This window comes from Pinus tabuliformis, chromosome 3_1 (assembly GCF_031772625.1).
Source record: "Pinus tabuliformis cultivar Carrire ecotype Pingquan chromosome 3_1, CPIR1, whole genome shotgun sequence".
Taxonomy (NCBI): domain Eukaryota; kingdom Viridiplantae; phylum Streptophyta; class Pinopsida; order Pinales; family Pinaceae; genus Pinus; species Pinus tabuliformis.
The window spans coordinates 928,274-950,938 of record NC_142301.1 but is presented as its reverse complement, the minus strand read 5'-3'; positions in this window follow the sequence as shown (position 1 = coordinate 950,938).

Below are 22,665 nucleotides of genomic sequence, written 5' to 3'. Positions count from 1 at the left end.
ATATTATTCATGTTGAATGAACAATCATAAATCTGGTGCTAATGAATAACTGATAATTGTTCTCTCCTTCTTTTTTTTGAAGGATGCTCCTCTTATTTATACATGAATTATGGATATCTACTCAATAAATGTAGATCCCTTAAATATCTACTAAATCCATACTTGTCTCAACTTATCCCTAAATACTAGATACAAATTCCATGACACATCAAAATCTCCTTGGAATATGGTCCACCTTTTGAGTTGAAATTCGAAGTTGATCTTGGGAGGCCACATAAGGGTGCCGTGGAAGCTTCCAAATGATCTATACATGTCATAAAACTCAAGCCACTTTTAGGTATAAGAAAATACATGTTATTTCTCTAACTTTTAATCATAAATTCACTCTAAATACATGAAATTAATAACTTTGGAAAATGAAAATATGCACCCATATGGTATTGGAAATATAGAGTTATGTAATGATAATGTGATGAAATGAGGTGACAAAATGAGGATAAAGGTGAAAATGGAGTGAAAATGTATGTTAATTTGGCGGCCCAACAACCTAAATACAACTTAGAATGAAATTCCCTCAAGATAATCTTATTGAGTTCATTGTTGTCCAACACATAGATCATGTCCCTAAATATTACCAAACCATATGTCATAAGACGATAGTTCACATCATGTCCACCTGTACCCTGCTGTTGTAACTTGTGCCTAAGCTCCCTATACCTGTCATCCTATTGTCTTGCCTGCAAGATCCAATCTTGTAAATATGTCCATATGAACTCATATCTGTTATGTGATTTACCTGTACTCTTTTGCTAAGAGCATATGCAACCCTGTTCTATTTTCCCTTAATCTATTTGAGTTCAAAGTCAAACTTACTAATCATAGCCAAACATGTAGCTTGTGTGGCATTCATATTTGGTTGATCAAACAAGTATCTCATCCCACTATGATCACTCATAATAATGAACCTCCTTCGAAGAAGATAGTGTCTCCACATCTTCAGTGCATAGGTGATCTTTGCCAACTCAAGATCATGTGTTAGATAGTCTTGCTTGTGCTCATTCAGTTTCCTTGATTCATATCATACCACATGTCCCTTATTGCAAGAATTTGTGCATGCCATGAACTCTTTATCTGGATCTACAATCTTGAGAACTAAAGAATTTGTTAACAACTGCTTCAAATTCTCAAAACATGTTGCACATTCCTCTATCCATTCGATTTTTTTCCCTTTCTCCTACAATGATGTAATACGATAGGAAATATGTGAGAAGTTCCTGATGAACCTCCTGTAATAACTGACTAATCCCATGAATGATATGACCTCATCCACATCCATAGGAGCTTCCCATTTCATGATAGCTCTTATATTTTCTAGATACACTATTAGGCCTTCCTTGGAGACAACATGTGCCGAGTAATGTACTTGTCTCTAAAAGAAACTACATTTACTAAGCTTTGCATACAACTGATGCTCTCTTAGCAATATTAACACTATTGTTAGCTGCTCAACATGCTCTTCCTCATTCTTAAAATATATCAATATATCATAAATCATTACAATCACAAAATTTTCCAAATACATTATTCATCAAACACATTAAAGTAGTTGGAGTGTTAGTTAGACCAAAAGGAACTATGACAAACTCTTACTTTGCATACATGTTGCGGAGAGTAGTCTTGTAGATGTCCTCTTATTTGATGCATACATGATGGTATCCTAATCTCAAATCCAGCTTCATGAATATTGTTTCTCCCTTCAAATAGTCAAACAAGTCAGCAATCCTTGGAAAAGAGTACCTGTTATTAATCATCATCTTGTTCAACTACCTGTTGTTGAAAATGCAACAAGAAAATCCTGATTTAATTTTTTCCTTGAATTAAATTAGGAATAAAATTGTAATTCCACATCACAAGACAACGTGTAAAACTAAGTGAAATTGAATTATTTGGCTCAGTTAATTCGAGTTGAGGGCCTCACTAGAGTCATGTAGAGTGTCTCCTACATTATAGAAGCCCTAGTTGAGTTTATTTTGAGTTGCAATTAATTATTTTAGTTTAACTGAGTTAAAGTCAGTTAAACTAGTTCCAACTAATAGAGGAACTAGTAGTAGGTTAGACAGTGGGGTGTTGTTTCACGTGTTCAACCAGTTAATTGATGATTCACTCATAAATAACTCTTTCATCTTAGATCTGGGAGTTACCCTATTGAGATTGGAGTTTAGAGATAATGTACTATCAATTGTATAATCATTTGAATTGTATAGGTCGTGCATGGAGTCAGAGGAAGGCCTATTAGGATTGTGCAATTCATATTGAGGAATTTCCCTAATTAATAGGGGGTTAATTCCCAAGGAAAAAATGCAAGGAAATAAGGACTTGGGCAAGACAAAATTTGGTTAAGTATTTTCCTGGGCTTGTCTAGGAAGTAGTGAGATAGATAGAGATAGTGCAGAGGTTGCTCGAGCTTGAGAAAAGCACCATAATGTTATCATATTTTCTGACTAATGCAATATACATATAGTAGGGGTTTTTAGCTGTAGCTTTCCACATGAAATAATTGCGTAATGTGTTGATTGAATTCCTTCTCTTGTATTCTTCATGATTTTGGGGTTTCTTAATTGTTTCCACAGATGAGTAGAGTAGATTTGAGTCTATTGTTTTAGTAAATTACAATTAGCAGTTTGAATCTACAAGGAATATCTACACCTGTAATCAATGCATAACCTGAAAGTACCATCCTTCTTATTCACAAAAAACACTGGTATACCCCATGGTGACACACATCGCCTAATGTATCTCTTGTCCAACATTTTCATCATCTGCAACTTCAATTCCACTAACTTTGGTGTGCTCATCCTATAAGGTGTCTTCATTGTTGGTGTTGCCTCTGGTACCAACTCAATGGAAAAATACACTTTCCTGTGAGGCGAAAACTCTGAAATCTCTACTCAGAACACATCCTGAAACAATTATAAAATGAGGTACCTTTTGAAGGCCTTCACATCCTCAGTGTTTTTACCTTTTTCACTAGAAATATGCACTACAAATAATACACACCATTTCCCATGACTACGCTTTTCATTCATAGTTGTAACCATTCTAATTGATGTTTCCTTCATCTTACCCTGTAGGATTCTCTATTTTCCATTGTCATCCAAGCATTCAACAGTGTTTTCAAAGAAATTCACCTTAATCTTCTGAAGGTAAAATCAATCCATACCCAACATCATATTGTAGGATCCCAACAAAATCACATTCAGATGTGTTGATTTAGACATACCATTCAACTCAAATTCACAAGCTCTTACCCAATGATGAACCCTTTTCTTAGTACCTGTAGTAGCCTGCACTAACCAAGACTTTACATGCACTTCTTTATTCAAACCACACTTATCCACCCGGTCAAGGTTAACATAACTATAATTAGATCCAGGTTCAATCAAAATAGAAACAACTTGATCACAAAGCTTATCATCCATATCGATAATAGATACCTGGTCATTCGCCTGCCTATTATCCAACACTGCATAAATCTAAGGAATACTATGTTAAACATCCCCCACTATCTGTGCCTCTTGAGAACTGTAGATTTTCTGTTTGCCACCGTGATGTTGTGGACAATCTCTCCTTCGATGATCCTTACCACAAGTCCAATACTGCAAAGGCTTCCCACCATCACCGTTGTTATTCTCCTCGGACTAAAATCCTTGTCCTTTGTTAGATGCATTTAACTTCTTGTGCGACACTGCATTCTCTTTGTTACCTATGTTTTGTAGTCTTCCTCGCTTCTTATCCCATTTTCCCTTAGTCTTATCATTACCTTTACAATCATGTTTAGATTCAAACCTACACTTCCATTTCTCATAGAAATGCATCAACTTTCTTATGGTTTCCTCAAGCAATCTAGGCTCATCAAACTCAACATTGTCTTTGAACGCTACCAAAAACCCAATGATGAATATATGAATCTTCGCTTCTCCTCCTTAAGATAAGGAACATACCTCAACAACTCCAAGAATTGGTTATTATACTCCTGATTGGTCATAGATGGCATCTTCAAGTCATACAACTCCTTCGCCCTATCATCATAGTATCTCTCAGATATATACTTCTGCCTTAAAAATCTTTGAAAATACCTCCAAGTCAACTCCTCTTCCCGAATGCCTCTCACATTCTTCACATCATCCCATAAAGTGTTTTATTTACCTTTAAGAATGAAGATAGCTAGCCTAGCTTTCATGTTCTATGAATAGTCATGCAATCTAAAGAACTTATTCATCCCAAACAACCAAGCTTCTACATCCTGTGACTTCTTCATTTCTCCATCAAATGTAGGTTGTTTATATTTCTTGAAATCTTCTAGAAAACACTACATCTCACTCCTCTTATACATATGATGACAGTGATAACAATATTATCTCTCTAAACCAGAACTAGGATAGAACCCATCATCACTGCCCCTCCGGTCAGGTGTATCGAGAAATCTATCATCTCTAATTGTATCCTCTCTATCCAACCTGTGTCCTAATCGAGACCTATTGCCAGATGCCCCATTTGTCATTTCCTATTGTCCATGACTGATCCTAAGAGGTCCATGTCTCTCCAAATGTGATAGAATTTGAATAATCACTACATTAACCTTTGCTTGTTTCTCATGTTCCCTGGCAAAGGCTTTCCTATGACTGAATGGTCCAATCATTATCTTGTTTGCAACTTCTTATTTCTTCCTTCATACTTTCAATGTATTTTCTATGTGAGGGGAGTACTCATCACCATGCTGCTCATCTGATATGTAGAGAGAGTCGTGTGAATTGTAGTTGAACATTTTTCTAGTCATATTGATCTTCTTCCAGGAAACATACTATGTCAAATAAACCAAATATAAACATAATCAAACATACCTCAATGAAGTTCAGGGGAGGCTATCTTTTCTACAAGATCAATCCAGATTAGCATCATACATACATACATACATACATACATACATACATACATACATACATACATACATACATACATACATACATACATACATACATACATATATATATATATATATATATATATATATAGATATGCTAGAATTATGCATGACAAAACCAATTTCATACAATGATGTCATGCACGACAATCATAATCATAACCATACATGCATAACAAACATACAAACATTGACAGTCATAACAAACACATATACAACCAACATGCATTCATGACAAACACATCCCAACAACAAATTCATCATGACAACACAATTGCAATAATTACCATCACCATACATACACAACAAGCGCATATACGACCTATATGCATGCATGACAAGAAAATTCCACCCATCTAGTCCAAGTGTTGAACTTGGGAGCTCTGATACCACTCTGTAACACCCTCCTCCCACACTTACCTAGGTTCAATGGTCTATCAGGGTAAATATGTGATGAAGAGTTACTATGATATGACTCAACTTCCTAATTATGGTTAAGGAAGTCTAATTGACAAACCAAAAATTTACTGACCTTCCTCAGGTGCTACAAGACCCCCAAGAGCTAACCAACCACTCCAGGTTCCCAATCCTCGAGTTAACTTGACTTTTTAATGATCTAGACTCCCAATCGCTCCCATGACAAGGAAATACAACAATTGTAACCCTCCATTCACTCCCATAAGCTTGCTTCCTAGTGACTGTAGACTAAATTACTTAGTTATATGCTAATGAACCCAAGATTTGAACCACTTTTTCAGGGCTTAGATCTAGAACTCTACTCAGAACTTGATGAAACTCTCAGAAATGATAAATGACACAAATACACAACCTTTAATTCATAACTTGATCAAGGACTTAACCTCACTCATCCTAACCATGACAGACATATCATCAAACACATCATGAAGATGTAATCTATAGGTCATAATTACATATCTAAACATAAGGGTCTCATACTTATTGTAACAACCTCGGGTTAAAAATCCATGTAATAAAGTTAATAAAGGAAAAACAATAACCAAGGTCATGGGACACATATTCCAAGATGAATGTGAGAAAGAACATAGTGACAAGGATCACTTGTGATTAATTAATGGCTCTGGAAATTGGCAAAGGCAATGGCAAAGGCTTTGGAAAAGCATGAGGCATTAATTGACATTTTATTTATGAAAATAATAGAAAATAGGAGAAAAGGAAGGTGAAAGGTCACAAGTTGCATGCGAGGAGGAAAATGAAGGAAAATAATGAAAAATGAAGAAAATAGAGGCCTCAATGATAAAAAGGATTATGAGGATTAGTTCATGGCTTTTGTCTGTGTAACCTTTTGTTAGTTTTAACTTGGAGCTCTCTCTTCTATTCTCTCTCTCATACTCTTGCACATTTAGAGTTTCTTGGAGCAATCTTGGAGGAGTGTGTCATACTTGGGATTTGGATCAAGGAGGCAAAGGAAAATCAAGAAAGTGCAAGAGGATAGTGGGATCAACAAATACAATGAGTTTTTCTTGAAAGTACAAAATTACATGTATGATTTCCTTGCGAGTTTTGGCATGCATGGCACATGCATGTCATCTCTTGGTTATGATCTCTCATTGGCATGGAAGATTTTCTGGATTGACAGTGGCTTTTCCTAGCCTTGCAATTTCCTTGATATCCATGGTGTTGTGGGCTTTATCTTTGTTTTGTGGTTGGTGCTCATGTTCCTTTGGCTTTGGGTTGAGTTACTAGTTCTTGGAGCCTTGGTTGGACAAACGCTCTTGAAGTCTTGTAATAGCTTGGGTTGAGTTACTAGTCCTAGAAGCCTTGGTTGGAAAAATTTTATGGATCCCTTGGTGGGTTGAGTTGCTAGTCTTGGAATCCCTAGTCGAACAAGCACTCTGGAGCCTTGCAGCAGTTGTGGGTTGAGTTACTAGTCATGGAACCCTTGGTTGGAGCAAATGCTTTGGAGCCCTAGATAGATTAGGTGGAGAGCAATCTAGTGATGGTTAGTGATGTCCGACTGTGAGGTGGAATAATTGGTTGAGGGTTGAGGTGGTTTGGCCTATGGAAGCCCTAGTATGGTTTTTTTGGTTTATTCCATGAGACCCCACATTCGTTATTGGAATATGGTGTGGGGGTGATTGTCTGAATGAAAGATTTGGTTCAGCCCAATCTATAGTCAAGTGGTATATGGAAGTCCCTGACCTGCCTGGATTTGCATATGTTAATAAAATCTCACTTTCCTTTGGTATTTCATGAGTAAATGTGCTTGTCACTATGTGGCTTCAATGGTTGTTTCATCATTGATATATCTCTTGTTATTTTCTAGTTATAAGTATGCCTTATGAAAATATTGATGAATGGATCTCATCATGTTTTAGTTAATAGATGAATGAATTACCTGATAGTTAACAATGTAGCTATTGGGAGGATACATGAGTCCTCCTTTAAGATTCTAAGATAAGTATGAAGTCCCTATGTTCATATATGTTGTTATGACCCGTAGATTACATGTTTATGATATGTTTGACAAAATTCCTATCATGGCTAGTAGGGGTCAGGTCAAGTCCTTGTTCAAGTGTTCATAATAATAGCCTTATTTCAATTTTTAGTTATCAATTATGGAATTTTCATGAAGTTCTGGGAAGAGGCATGAGTCCTAGCCCTAAAAAAGTAGCTCAGAATTATTTAGAGTTGCTAGCACAAAACTTCCTGAAAAAGGCCACAGTCGCATGGATGCCTTATTGTGGGAGCAACTAGAGGGTATTAGTTACATGGAGGTCTTGTCATGGGAGTGACTAAGGGTCTATTTCAGTAAAACATCAAGTTGTCTCAGGGGTTGGGCACTTGGAAGGGTTGGTTGTCTCCTGAAGGTTCTATGGCTCTTGAGGAAGGCCATATTGGTCTTGTCTTGTCGATTCAACTTCATTAACTATACTTGGGGAGTTGAACCATATCATAGTAACTCTTTATCACATGTTTACCCTAGTGGACTGGTTAGCTTGGGTAAATGTGAGAGGAGGGTGTTATAGAGTGGTATCAGAACATGGTTCACCCCTTGTACTGGATGGACAGAATGTGTTTGTCATGCATACATGTCAGTTGCATATGTGTTCTTATGCTTGTGGTCTATGTTTTTGTTATGTATTCATGGTGGTGGTCATTGTTGCAGTTGTGTTATCATGTAGAAGTTTATGGTGATTGTTGTCGAATGTGGTCGTCATGAGTGGATGCCAGTTATGCATTTGTTATGCATGTCATTGTTTATATGTCGTTATGCATACATTTTCATGGTTATGGCATAGTCATGCATGGTAACTGGATAATGGTTGAAATTATGTCTATATGTAGACATTATTATGTTTATAATACATGTATTGTGCTAATCTGGTTGATCTTACAGAAAATATATCCTCCCCTGAACTATAATGAGGTATGTTGATTATGTTTATATTTTGGTTTAGATGATATGGTATAGTTGTAGGAAGAAAAACAAATATGACTAGAAAAATGGTAGACTACAATTCATGAGATTCTCCCTATAAATTAGATGAGTAGCATGGTGATGGGTACTCTCCTAACATAGAGGAAACTTTGAGAAGTTTGAAAGCAGAAATAAGAATTTATAAAGAAGATAATGAAAGAATCATTCAATCACAAGAGAGACTTGCTGGGGCACAGGAAAAACATGTAGAGGTTAATGCAGTCATCCTTCAGAGTTTTTCAGAATTGCAAAAATAGGTACCACTTAGGATCAGTCATGGATATGAGGATATGACTAATGTAATACATGGTATGAGGTCACATGGTGGACACAAGTTGGATAGAGGTGACATGATTAGAGATGACAGGTTCTTGTATACACCTGATAGACGAGGCAGTGGACATGGGCTTTACTCTAGTTTTGGTTCAAACAAGTATCATGGTCATCATCATTATCATCCTTACAAGAGGAGTGATAAGGGATATTTTCCAGATGAGATCAAGAAAGCCAAGCCACCTACATTTAATGGAGAAATGAAGAAGTCACAAGATGTAGAAGCATGGTTACTTGGAATTAATAAGTTCTTCAGATTGCATGATTACTCAGAGAACATGAAGGCCAAAATATCTACGTTTAGTCTTAAAAGTAAGTCAAACATTTGGTGGGAAGATGTAAATAATGTCAAAGGAATTCAGGAAGAGGAGTTGACTTGGAGTGGGTCCGAGATACTTTTAAGGAAGAATCATATATCAAGGAGATACTATCATGACAGGGAAAAATAATTCTATGAGTTGAAGATGGGATCCATGACTGATGACGAGTGCACTAGCATATTCTTGAAAATATAAAAGCTATTATGGAATGGGAATCTTGTAGGAATGTGGATGAGGTAAGGTCATTTGTGGGGTTATTATATTATTACAGTAGGTTCATCAAGATCTTCTCACATTTTTCTTATCCTATTACATCATTACAAAGGAAAGGTAATAAATTTGAATGGATAGAACAATGTGTAGCTAGTTTTGAGTAGTTGCAGCAGTTGTTGATAAATGCTCCAGTTCTTAAGATTTGATATCCAAATAAAGAGTTTGTATTGTGTATAGATACTTTCAAGAGAGGACTTGGTGGAGTCTTGATGCGAGAGGGATAAGTGGTATGTTATGAATCAAGGACACTGAATGAGCACGAGCATAATTATGTTACACATGATCTTCAGTTGGCAGCGATCATACATGCATTGAAGATGTTGAGACACTACCCTATTGGTAGGAGGTTTGTCCTAACAAGCAACCACAATGGATTGAGGTACTTGTTTGATCAACCAAATCTAAATCCTAGGTAAGCTAGATGGTTGGCCAAAATTAGTGAGTTTGACTTTGAGATCAGGTACATTAAAGGTAAAGAGAATAGGGTGGCATATTCTCTTAGTAGAAGAGTGCAAATGAATCATATAATAGCTATGATGTCATATGGGATGGATTTATAGGATCGGATCTTACAGGCAGGTCAGTAGGATGACAAGTATAGGGAGCTTAAGCACAAGTTACAGTAGGATACACGTGATCAGGATGTGGACTATCATCTCACAATGGATGATTTGGTGAGATTTACAGATAGGATCTATGTGTCTGACAATAGTGAGTTCAAGAGGCTTATCTTGAGATAATTCCATGCTAAGCCATATTCAGGTCACCCAGGATATTAGAAGAGATTTGCAGTAGTGAAGAAGTTCTATTCTTGGCCAAATTTGAAGAAGTAAGTGGAAAATTTTGTGGCTAGGTGCTTAGATTATCAACAAGTAAAAGTAGATTGTAAGAATCCAGGTGGAGTACTACAGCCGATTCTGATTCATGAGTGGAAATGGAAGATCATTTCCATGGATATCATTACAGGTTTGTCGAGGAAATTTAGGCAATGCGATTCTATCATGGTTGTGGTGGATAGGCTCACAAAGGTAGCACATCTCATTCTAGTGAAGTCTACTTATTCATCTAATGATGTAGCACAGGTCTTCATCAAAGATGTAGTGAGGTTTCATGGTGTTATGAAGAAGATGGTGTCAGATAGGGATGCCAAGTTTAGTTCTAAGTTTTGGAAAGAGTTATTTGAAGGTTTGGATACATAGTTGGCCTCCAGTACAACTTATCATTTGTAGACAAAAGAACAGACAAAGGGGGTGTTATGAAACCAACTCAAGGAAAAGATAGAAAAGATAGATCAACGCCTTAAAATTCAGCCTCTTCGAGGGGGAAACCTCCTTTACATTACATAAATGAACAATTCTTGGATGATTCAAATGAAAAAACCTGCTTTCTATATATAGGAGTCTAAGGAGTCACAAAATAATCCAGCCGCCCTAACAATAATAATATAAAGCCACAAAAATAACAATAGAGGGATTCTATGTGGCACAGTAATAACAATATGGGGGCAATAGGGGCACAACAATGTTAATAAGGGGTATAACTACAATAGTAATGGGGTAATCACTAGTATTATAGGGACCCAACATGCCCCTCGCCTTCAAAAAAGTGTTGTCCTCAACGCTTGAGTAGTTCTGGATACTTCTGCATAAAATTCTCATCCTCCCATGTGGAATCTTCAGCAGATAAGTTCTTCCACTTGATAAGATACTCTGAAATTGATCAATTTCGTAGCTGTCGAGTTCTTGTTTCTATGACTGCTTCTAGTTCCAATATAATTTTTCCTTCCTCATCAAGTTCTGGCAATATTGTTTGAACTGGGAGCTTGTCACCTATAACCTTCTTTAAACATGAAACATGGAAAACTGGGTGCAATCGAGAGGCTACAGGAAGCTCCAATTTGTATGCCATAGTACCAATCTTTTGCAACACCTTGTACAGACCATAATACTTTGGTGATAATTTATTATCCTTCTTAGCTTGCTTAAGGGACATTTTCTTATATGGTTGTACCCGTAGGAATATCCAATCACCTACATCAAAACTTCTTTCACTGCGATGTTGATCTGCCTGTTATTTCATTCTATTATGTGCCAACACGAGGTTATCCTTTAAGAGTTGGAGGACTTGTTGTTGATGTTCGATGTGATGTTCCACTGCCTGAACCTTAGAATTTTCTCTTAAATATGATGTGATGGATGGTGGTTGATACCCATAAAGTGCCATAAATGGGGTCATTTTTGTTGTTGTATGGAAGGAAGTGTTATACCACCATTCAGCCAGAGGAAACAATTTGACCCATTGTGTATGTTTATCAGATACAAAGCAACAAAGATATCCTTCCAAACATTTGTTTACTATCTCAGTTTTCCCATCAGATTGAGGATGATAAGATGAGCTATGAGCTAACTGAGTACCAAGACAAGAAAATAATTCTGTCCAAAAATTTCCAGTGAAAATGGGATCTCTGTCACTTACAATAATCTTTGGGTTTCCATGTAGCTTTTGAATTGTTTCCATAAATGCAGTAGAAATTGTACTGGCTTTAAATGGATGTGATAATGCACAAAAGTGTGCATACTTGGTAAGTCTGTCAACTACCACCATGATGACACTTTTTCCCTCAGACTTGGGTAAACCTGTGATAAAATCCATTGAAACCTCCTCTCAATGTTGGCTTGGAATGGATAAAGGTTGTAATAGACCAAATGTCTTAATTGTTTCCACTTTATTTTGTTGGAAAACCAAACATTCTACCACAAACTTTTGAATATCTGATTTAAGGCCATCCCAAAAAATTTCCTTCTTAACCCTGTGGTAAGTTTTTAGAAATCCTGAGTGCCCTCCTAAGGGAGAAGTGTGCAATTCCATAAGAATCTTTTGTTTTAGCTGGGAATTCTTACAGAGGTATAAGCAATCTTTGTACCATAACGAATCATTTTGCCAGCTAAATGTATTAGACGTACTGGAATCTTGTTGTAGCTTTCGAATAAGTGCCCACACTTCTTCGTCATTCTTCCATTCCTCCCTTGCTTCGTTTATCCAATCTGGTTGGATAATAGAAATGGCGCACAACAATGCTTCCACATCCTCATCCTTTCTTGAAAGTGCATCTGCCACCACATTTTTCTTCCCTTTTTGTAGATGATTTCAAAGTCATAACCCAACATCTTTGTGACCCACTTTTGTTGCTCTTCAGAGGATAATCTTTGTTCTAAAAAATATTTAAGGCTATCATGATCTGTTTTTACCTTGAAGTGTCTTCCCATTAGGTAGGGTCGCCATTTCTTAAGTGCATGGAGTATTGCCAACATTTCCTTCTCATAAATAGCTTTGCTTAAAAACTTTCCCTTGATTGGACGACTTTCAAAAGTAATGGGTCTTTCATCTGGCATTAGAACAGCACCAATTCCATTTCCTGAAGCATCACATTCCACAATAAAGTTTTTTGTGAAGTTTGGTGTAGCTAAGACCGGTGCTTGGCACATTGCCTCTTTAAGATGTTCAAAGGCCTTTGTTGCTTCCAGAGTCCATGAAAATGCATCTTTCTTCAATAATGTTGTTAGAGGTGCTGCTATTCTCCCATAATTCTTAACAAACTTGCGATAATACCCTATCAACCCAAGAAATCCTCGCAGATGCTTTATGGATGTGGGGATTTTCCATTCCTTAATGGCTTTAATTTTGCTAGGGTCTACCTTAACTCCTTCATGAGATACAATATGACCCAAATATTCCACCTCCTGGACTCCAAAGAAACATTTGGATCTTTTTGCATATAATTGTTTCCCCTCCAATAGTTGTAGCACCGTGTCAACATGTTCAACATGATCCTTGCAAGACTTGATGTAGATTAGTATATCATCAAAAAATACCAACACAAATTTTCTAAGGAATGGTTTGAAAATTGAATTCATCAAACCTTGAAATGTTGAAGGTGCATTGGTAAGGCCAAAAGGCATGACCAAAAATTCATAATGACCCTCATGAGTTTTAAATGTTGTTTTTAGAATGTCTTCAATCTTCATTCTGATTTGATGATATCCTAAACGAAGATCCAACTTGGTGAAGTAAATTGATCCATGAAATTCATCCAGTAATTCATCAATGACAGGAATGGGGAACTTATCTTTAATAGTGAGCTTGTTGAGCTCCCTATAATACGGACACATGCGCCATGATCCATCCTTCTTGTGCACCAATACTACTGGAGTAGAGAAAGAACTTCGACTTGGTTGAATTATACCAGCCTCTAGCATTTCTGCAACCATACATTCAATTTCACTCTTTTGGACATAGGGATATCTGTACGGCCTGATGTTTGGAGGAACACTTCCTGGAATCAGATGAATAGCATGATCATGATCACGCATAGGTGGGAGACCTTTGGGAGTCTCAAATACCTTGGAATGATTGTCTAGGACTTTTTGGAGATCTGGAGAAATAGATGATTCTGATGTGAAAACATCTAGCGAACATAATTGTGCAATTACACCTCTTTGATCCTTTTTTAGAAGCTTTGTCATACCATTAGAGCTGATTATCTTTCCTGGTTTCCCTGCAATACCCCTTAATTCAACATCCTTTCCTTCTGCAGAAAATTTGATGAAACGTTCTTGAAAATTAAAAGCTATTGTACCCAAGGATTGTAGCCATTGGAATCCTAGTACAACATCAGCACCTCCCATTGGAATGGAAAGCATTGGGCTAGTCAATACATATTCTCCCATGGATAGCTTGATATTATGGCACTTTCCAGAGCAATTTATTGTTCCTCCATTTGCAATCATCACTTGACACTCTGGTGCTGGATATAGGAAGCAATTCAATTCTTTTTCTACCCTACAATGATAAAATTGTGGGTGCTTCCTGAATCAATAAACACTATTACCTTTTTCTTCTTGATTTTTCCTTCTATCTTGATGGTTTGAGGAGTGGTAATTCCCACCAATGCATTACAAGATATGGTCGGATTTATTTTTTCTTCATCTAGGCTTTGTTCCTGGAGTATATCCTCTTCCTTTGACCTTTCTTGCTCCTTTTCTTCTTCCTCTTCACAATCTATGTAGAATAATTTCTTCTCAACACACTTATGAACTTTAGTGTATTTGCTATCACAACTGTAACAAAGCCCTTTTGCCCTTTTTTCTTCCAATTGTTGTGGTGTCAACCTTATAGGTTGTGGAAGACTAGGGGCAACAACACTTCCGTCTTTATAGTTGTGAGTGGTATGCTTCCTGGTTGCCATAATTTTGCTTTCCATTTTTCTTGATAACCTGAATGCCTTCTCTAATGAATCAGGTTCCCAAAGGAAAACATCATGTTGGATATTATCCTTTAAAGACCCTATGAACACACCAATCCTATGCTCCTCTGGAATATTTTTTACCCTTATGTTCAGATTTTTGAACTCCTCAATGTGCTCCATTATTGAACCCTTTTGTTTGAGACTTATCAATTGGCTTAAAAAAGTGTTGCTTTTCGTATCCTCATAATGTGCTATCAATTCTTCTGTAAAAATTTCCCAAGTGATAAATTGTTTACAAGAGAAAAGCCATTGATACCATACAAACTGATTTGGTTCCAAATATAAAGTTTCCATACGTACCTTTTGTGTGTTTTGCACATTATTGAGATCGAAAAGTTGCTCCATCTGTAATATCCATGTTGCGGGATCCTTTCCATCAAACTTTTTCATATCGATTTTTGGAATATGGTGGGTATTTGATCCAACATTAGAGTCTATGATATCATGATTAACATTTCTTTTTTTCGCATCATGAGTTTCCTTTACTACCTTTTCACCATTAGTAAGTATTTCTTGTAGAAAATTTGTCAAATCTCTCTTCATATCTGTCATGCCTGTCTTCAAGTTTGTGTTCAAATCTATCTTTAATTCTTCCATGTCTGTCTTCAAATCTGTCTTCCAATCATCCATCTTAGCTTCCACGCCCTTTATCTTAGATTCCATGCCATTTATCTTAGCTTCTGTTAGCTTTTGTGAGTGTGACATTTGTTGCACTTGTTCTTGTAATTTTGATATATCATGTAACATTTCTTCCTCTTCTTCATGAGTCATGCTAGAGCTTTCAGGTTACTTACTAGGTGTCTGCATTTTCTTTCCTTGGGGAATCAGTTACCGATAATAATTCTTTACTATGCCCTTTCAATTCCTTCAAACCCAGCTTATGCAAAAATTTAAAAAAAAAAACTACACACCTTTTTTCACTTTGTAGAAGCCTGATATTGAATCTGATGTATCTCTGTAATTCCAGATCCTCCAATTCTGACATTCTGACCTGTAGTAGCCTTCTGTGTCATCTTTCCAATGCCACAAGTCTGACCCAAATTGGATTCTCCAAGGAAGATTTATGCGAAATATCCCACAGTGACTTGATTATAGACTAGTTCAGTAGAGCGAATTTGTACGACGTGCCACGAGTCACTGTTTTGACCTTTGGGTCTAAAAAATGCACAAAAGAAACTACAGTCTGTCCTCTTTCTGTACCTTCTTATAAAATTTCAATCTGATCCCCAGAGAGAAAGTTATGACGATTTTCTCCAGGTCACCTGGTTTGAATGTAATTCAGGAGTCTGCATAAAGACCAACTTCCTCAGATCATATTTCTGAAAATATCGTGCGAAAAGCTCTAAAATTCGGACCCAAGGTTTAGCGTGATTTCTTCTCAAATGGGTTTTTTTTTAAACTTCTGACACATCACATAAAAACAGTTATAGCGAAAATGCCACGATGACCTATTCGGAGCAGCGAAACCCTAGAATCCAAAGCTCTGATACCAAATGTTATGAAACCAGCTCAAGAAAAAGATAGAAAAGATAGATCAACGCCTTAAAATTCAGCCTCTTCGAGGGGGAAACCTCCTTTAGATTACATAAATGAACAATTCTTGGATGATTCAAATGACAAAACCTCCTTTCTATATATAGGAGTCTAAGGAGTCACAAAATAATCCAGCCGACCTAACAATAATAATATAAAGCCACAAAAATAACAATAGAGGGATTCTATGGGACACAGTAATAACAATATGGGGGCAATAGGGGCGCACCAATATTAATAAGGGGTATAACTACAATAGTAATGGGGTAATCAGTAGTATTATAGGGACCCAACAGGGGATCAATGATATTTTGGAGGACATGTTGAGAATGTACATCATCCATCTACAGTGAAAGTGGAAAGAGCATATTCCACTAGTTGAGTTCGCTTACAACAATGGGTATCAGGAGTATTTGAGGATGAGTCCATTTGAGGCACTCTATGGGTAGAGTTGTAATACCTCCCATCATTTGGAGTGATCCAATGAATAGGGTGTTGATAGGACCAGACATTTTGGTGCAAATGGAATAGGAAATGCAGGTTATCAAGAGGAATCTAAATGTATAAAAGGACAGACAGAAAAGTTATGCAGATCAACACAGGTTGTTTAAGGAGTCTCATGTTGGGGAAAATGTGTACTTGTGCGTCAAGCCCAAGAAGAACTCCTTGAGGATTGGGTCATGTGCATAGATGACACCTCGATATTGTGAGCCTTTCGAGATCCTTGGGGGGCTTGAACCAATGGCCTATCGACTTGCACTACCTATGACAATGAAAGTCCATGATGTTTTCCATGTTTCATTTCTTAAAAGATATGTGAGATATTTTGATCATGTTACTGATTGGTATGTATTGCAGTTGGAACCAGAAGGAGAATTCCAACCAGAACCTTAGTGCATTTTGTAGAGAAAGATGCTCATGCTTCGAAATCGAGCAATCAAGCAGGTTAAAGTGTCGTAAAATCACTTTGGGCTCAATGAAGCTACATGGGAGATGGTTGATCAGATACAGGCTATGTATCCTTCAATTTTTTTCAGTTGAGGAAAAACAGTTTTGGTATATGTACATATTTATATATGGTTGTCATTGTAACTACCGCAATGAGTTGTGTTATAAAGCTCCAATAAGCAGTATGGGTGTCATGTTGTTATGTCGTCACACTGGTTTTCTCTCCAGTAGGTTGTTCATTGTAAATGTACTGGAATGAGATAAGTTATAAAGCTCCATGGGAAGTATGTTTTTCTTTTAGAGGTCTTGTTGGTTGTAAGTGTCATTGAACAGTAAGGATGGTGTTCCCATATGAGGGAGGGGTCTGTAACAACCTCATGTTACAAATCCATGTAATAAAGTTAATAAAGGAAAAATATGACCAAGGTCATGGGACACGTATTCGAAGCTGAATGTTGGGAAAAAACATAGTGATGGGGATCACTTATGATTTAATTAATGGCTATTGAAATTGGAAAAGGATTTGGAAAAGCATGAGGCATTAATTGGCATTTTATTTATGAAAATAATAGAAAATAGGAGAAAAGGAAGGTGAAAGGTCACAAGTTGCATGTGAGGAGGAAAATGAAGGAAAATAATGGAAAATGAAGAAAATAGAGGCCTCAATGATAAAAAAACTTCTGAGGATTAGTTCATGACTTTTGTCAATGTAACCTTTTTTAAATTTTAGCTTGGAGATCTCTCTTATATTTTCTCTCTCTCTTATACTCTTGGGCACTTAGAGTTTCTTGGAGCACTCTTGGAGGAGTGTGGCATACTTTGGATTTGGAGTGAGGAGGAAAAGGAAAAGCAGGAAAGCACAAGAGGATAGTGGGATTATAAACTATAACTGGTTTTTCTTCCATGTATCAAATTGCATGTATGATTTCCTTTCTAGTTTTTTCATGCATGGCACATGCATGTGGTTTCTTAGTCATGATCTGTCATTGACATGGAAGATTTCTTGGATTAAATGTGTTTTCTTCTATCCTTTCCATTTCCTAGATAACCATTGTGTTATGGGTTTTATTTTTGTTTTCTGGTTGGTTTTCATGTTCCTTTGGCTGTGGGTTGAGTTAATAGTTCCTAGAGCCTTGGTTGGAAAAATGCTCTTGAGGCTCTGCAAGAGCTTGGGTTGAGTTACTAGTCCTAGAATCCTTGGTTGGGAAAACAATCTGGAGCCCTTGGTGAGTTAAGTTACTAGTCTTGAAAGCGTTGGTTGGAAAAATTATCTAGAGCCTGGAAACAACTACAGAGTTACTAGTCTTGGAAACCTTGGTTGGAACAAACACTTTGGAACCTTAGACAACTTGGGTAGAGATCAATCTCGTGATTGTTAGTGATGTCTGACTGTGAGGTGGAATCATTAGTTGAGGGTTGAGGTGTTTTGGCCTCTAGAAGCCTTGGTTTGGTGTTCTTGTTTTATTCCATGAGATCCAGGTGATTGGCTAAAACAGAGATTTGGTTTAACCCAATCTATGGTTAGGTGGTATGTGGAAGTCCCTAACTTGTTTGGATGTTCATATATTAATAAAAGATCCTTTTTCTTTGGTATATTGTAATGCCCTCCTACCACATTTACCCAAGCTAACAGGTCCACTAGGGTAAACATGTGATGTGAGAATACTATGATGTGATTCAACTTCCCAAGTATAGTTAAGGAAGTGGAACTGACAAAACAAAACCTATCCAACCTTCCTCGGGAGCTACAAATCCTTCAGGAGGCAACCAATCCTTCTAGGTGCTTAACCCCCACGAAAACTTGTCATTTTGTTGATCTCGACCCTTAGTGACTCCCATGACAAACCAAGTATGCACTGAGGCCTTCCATTCACTTACACAGCAAGTCATGCTAGCGACTATGGCCTTTTTAGGTAGTTCTGAGCTAGCAATGCCAGATTCTGAACCAATTTGTAGGGCTAGGTCTCAGGTCGCTTCATAGAACTTCATGAAAATTTCAAAAATGATAAATAACAATGGAATAAGGCTACTAATGCAATCACTAGTAAAATTATTTGATATGACCCCTACTATCCATGGAAGATATTTCATAACAAATGTCACAAATGTGTAATCTACAAGTCATAACAACAAATCCGAGCATAAGGGTCTCATACTTATTTGAGATTTATAAATAAGCATTGTTTCCTTATCACAATAGCTACATTATCATCTATTAGGTCATATGTTTATTGTACATTCATTTTCTAATCAAAACATGATGAGATCCATACATCAAGTTTGTCATAAACCATAATGATAACCAACATATAACTAACAAAAATAACAAGGATACAATAACCATAAAAATCACGTATGAACAAGTACATTTACACATGAAATACCAAGGATAAGGAGCTCTTATTAATGAATTCATAAGCCAACCAAGTCAGGGACTTCCATAAACCTCCCAACTAGAGATTGGGTTGACCCAGATATTTCTTTTAGCTAATCACCCCCATGCCATATACCAAGCATGAATGTGGGGCTCACAACAAAACCAACCAAGTTTCCTCAAGCTTTACACGATCCCCACCAGATCACTAGGCCCTAAACAAGCATGGATTCATCTAGATCTATCCACCTACACCATGAGGACTTTTCTTGTCTCCTAGTCTCTAGGCTTTACCATATATCTCGCCATTCACCAGTCAAGGATTCCTAGGCCTAATTGAGACTTCACCCTCAAGGTTTTACCATATATGCCTCCATTCATTGGTCAAGGATTCCTAAGCCTAATCGAGGCACACACCTCTAGGATTTACTGTATATACCGTCGAGGATTCCTAGACCCATTAAGGTACAAAAAATTAGGTTTTACCACAATCCCACCTTCTATAGTCTAGGGATTCCTAGGCTATGTGTTCTTCTTGAGAGACAACCTCACTCAATTTTGAAACCATCCAGCAATCCAGCATAACTAAATAAAATAAAACCCATCACAGCATGGTTATCTGTAAATGGAAAGGAAAGGTTAAAAATCACTGTGACACCTTGCAAAACCCATGTTAATGACAACAAGAGAACCAAATACATGCATGCATGTCCCATGCATGCCAAATATAGTAAGGAAAGCACACATGCAAATCGATACCTGCAGGTAATCCTGTTTTAGCCACTTAATCTTTCTCTACCTTGCTTGATCTTTGTTTCCCTTTGCCTTCTTTGTCCTTCCTTTTCTTTCCTTGATCCAATGCTAGAGTGCTCCAAGAATGTTGTAACTGTGTGAGAGAGAGATCCACCCAAAAATTGTCAAAAATCTTGTGAACTGATCCTCATAAGTATTTTTATTAATGTGGCCTCTATTTTCTTCATTTTCCATTATTTTCCTTCAATTTCCTCCTCACATGCAACCTGTGACCTGTCACCTTCCTTTTCTCCTAATTTCCTTTATTTTCATAAATAAAATGCCAATTAATGCCACTTTTCCTTTTAAAATCCTTTTCCATTGCCTTTTCCAATTGTTTTAGCCATAACAAACCAAATGAACACCCACACTATGATGTTTTGCCCAACATTCAGCTTGGAATACATGTCCCATGACCTTGGTTATTATTTTGCCTTTATTAACTTTATTACATGGAATTTTGACTAGGGTTGTTACAGAACCCTCCCCCTTGGGGGAACATCATTCTCGGTGTTCAGTAACACCTATAAACCAACAATAAACCAACGAACTACACAAAACAAAACATACTGCATATGGATATTTATAACATAGCTTGTTGTAGTATTTACAATGACCACTGTTGAGAAAATGACAAACATACCATTCACTAGAGCTTTATAACACAACTCATTATGGTATTTACAATAACAACCAAATATACTCTCTTGCACATTTTCTTCAACCAATAAATAAATATACTGTTTTTGGAGCTTTATAAACATAACTCAATACAATATTTACAATAATATACATATATTCACATTTGCTCTAACTAGCAAATAAACGGATACAATTCCTGCATCCGCAACAAGGGAATTTAGAGGTTCACACCTCCACCCTCAAATTAATACCAGGATTCACCTCCTTCCCACGAAGTTAAAATTCCACTATCAAAATCAAATTTGAATCTAATGTCCAACACTACTATCTTGTGCCACTTGTCCTCTCAGAAAACAATTACCAGCTCATTGTTCTAGGGCGCACTCCAATTTCCATCTGATCCCATATGGCAATTCTAATGACCGAAACAAATCCATTCCCTACCTTCCCTTCTCTGCTACACAGTCCCTCAGAAATGTGCTCACCTCTTCCGTGAAGTTACTCACCTTCAAAGCTCACTGCCATCCCCTGTCCTGGGCAATCCATTCCTTGGCAAGGTTTCCTCGCATTGTAAGGTCCAAAAAAAATACATATCCTTGTCTCAAAACCATCATACTGGTCATAGCATGCTCATGGAAATCAATGGACAGTATTGGGTACTAGTCCCTGTAATGTCCCTACTCCTGAATTCTTTATCAACATACTATTTCTTGTTCCAATTCCTTTCGCTGGTTCTAATTCCTTGACATCCAATTCCAACCACCCAAACTGAGCACTTTTCCATGCTTTCCTGTACCAAGCACATAATTTCCAGTAGACTCAAAACAAATTGAAATAAATCTAAATCATACCCATTGGTAGCTTGTCAACAAGGTACACTTGCAATTTTGTTTACTTCCTGTCACAACAAAACAAACTAACTCTTTGACCAAATCATTATATATAAAAATATCACATCCGGTTAGCTCGAAACACAACCATCATAGATCAAAATCATGAATCACATGAAATCATCATAAACTAGAATCATAGATCACATGCATAATAAAAATGAAATAAAATACTGATATTGATCCTTTAATTGGTCCTTCGCTTCTACCTTTATCCTTTGTCCTTTTCATACACACCAATTGGTTGCCACATCCAGCAAACACCCAATGCCTTTTTCTTTTCTTCAATCACGTACACATACACAATTTATATCACAACACATACATCCACACATAGCGTATGACACCACACAATGCATACACCTACACCTGATATACATCATTACACATACACCTACACCCAATGTACAACACTATGCAATACATACTCCTACATCCAGTGTACAAAAAATACACATACGTACACATAGTATAACACAACGAATACACATGTCATGATGCCACGACTACACATTGCCATTACGTAGCACCACCTACACAACTTGTACATAGTATCACATGTACATGGCACCATTTTCACAACATGTACAAAACACCACACGACCTGTACAACGTGTACAAAACACCACATGTACACTGCACGACCTATACAACATGTACACAATACCACATGCACACATCATCACATGCATGACATTTACACGACACCACATGTACACAACACCACATGCATGACATGTATGCAATGCCACCTCAACAAAACACAACATGTACAACTTGTACACAACACCACATGCACACAATGCGGCATGCA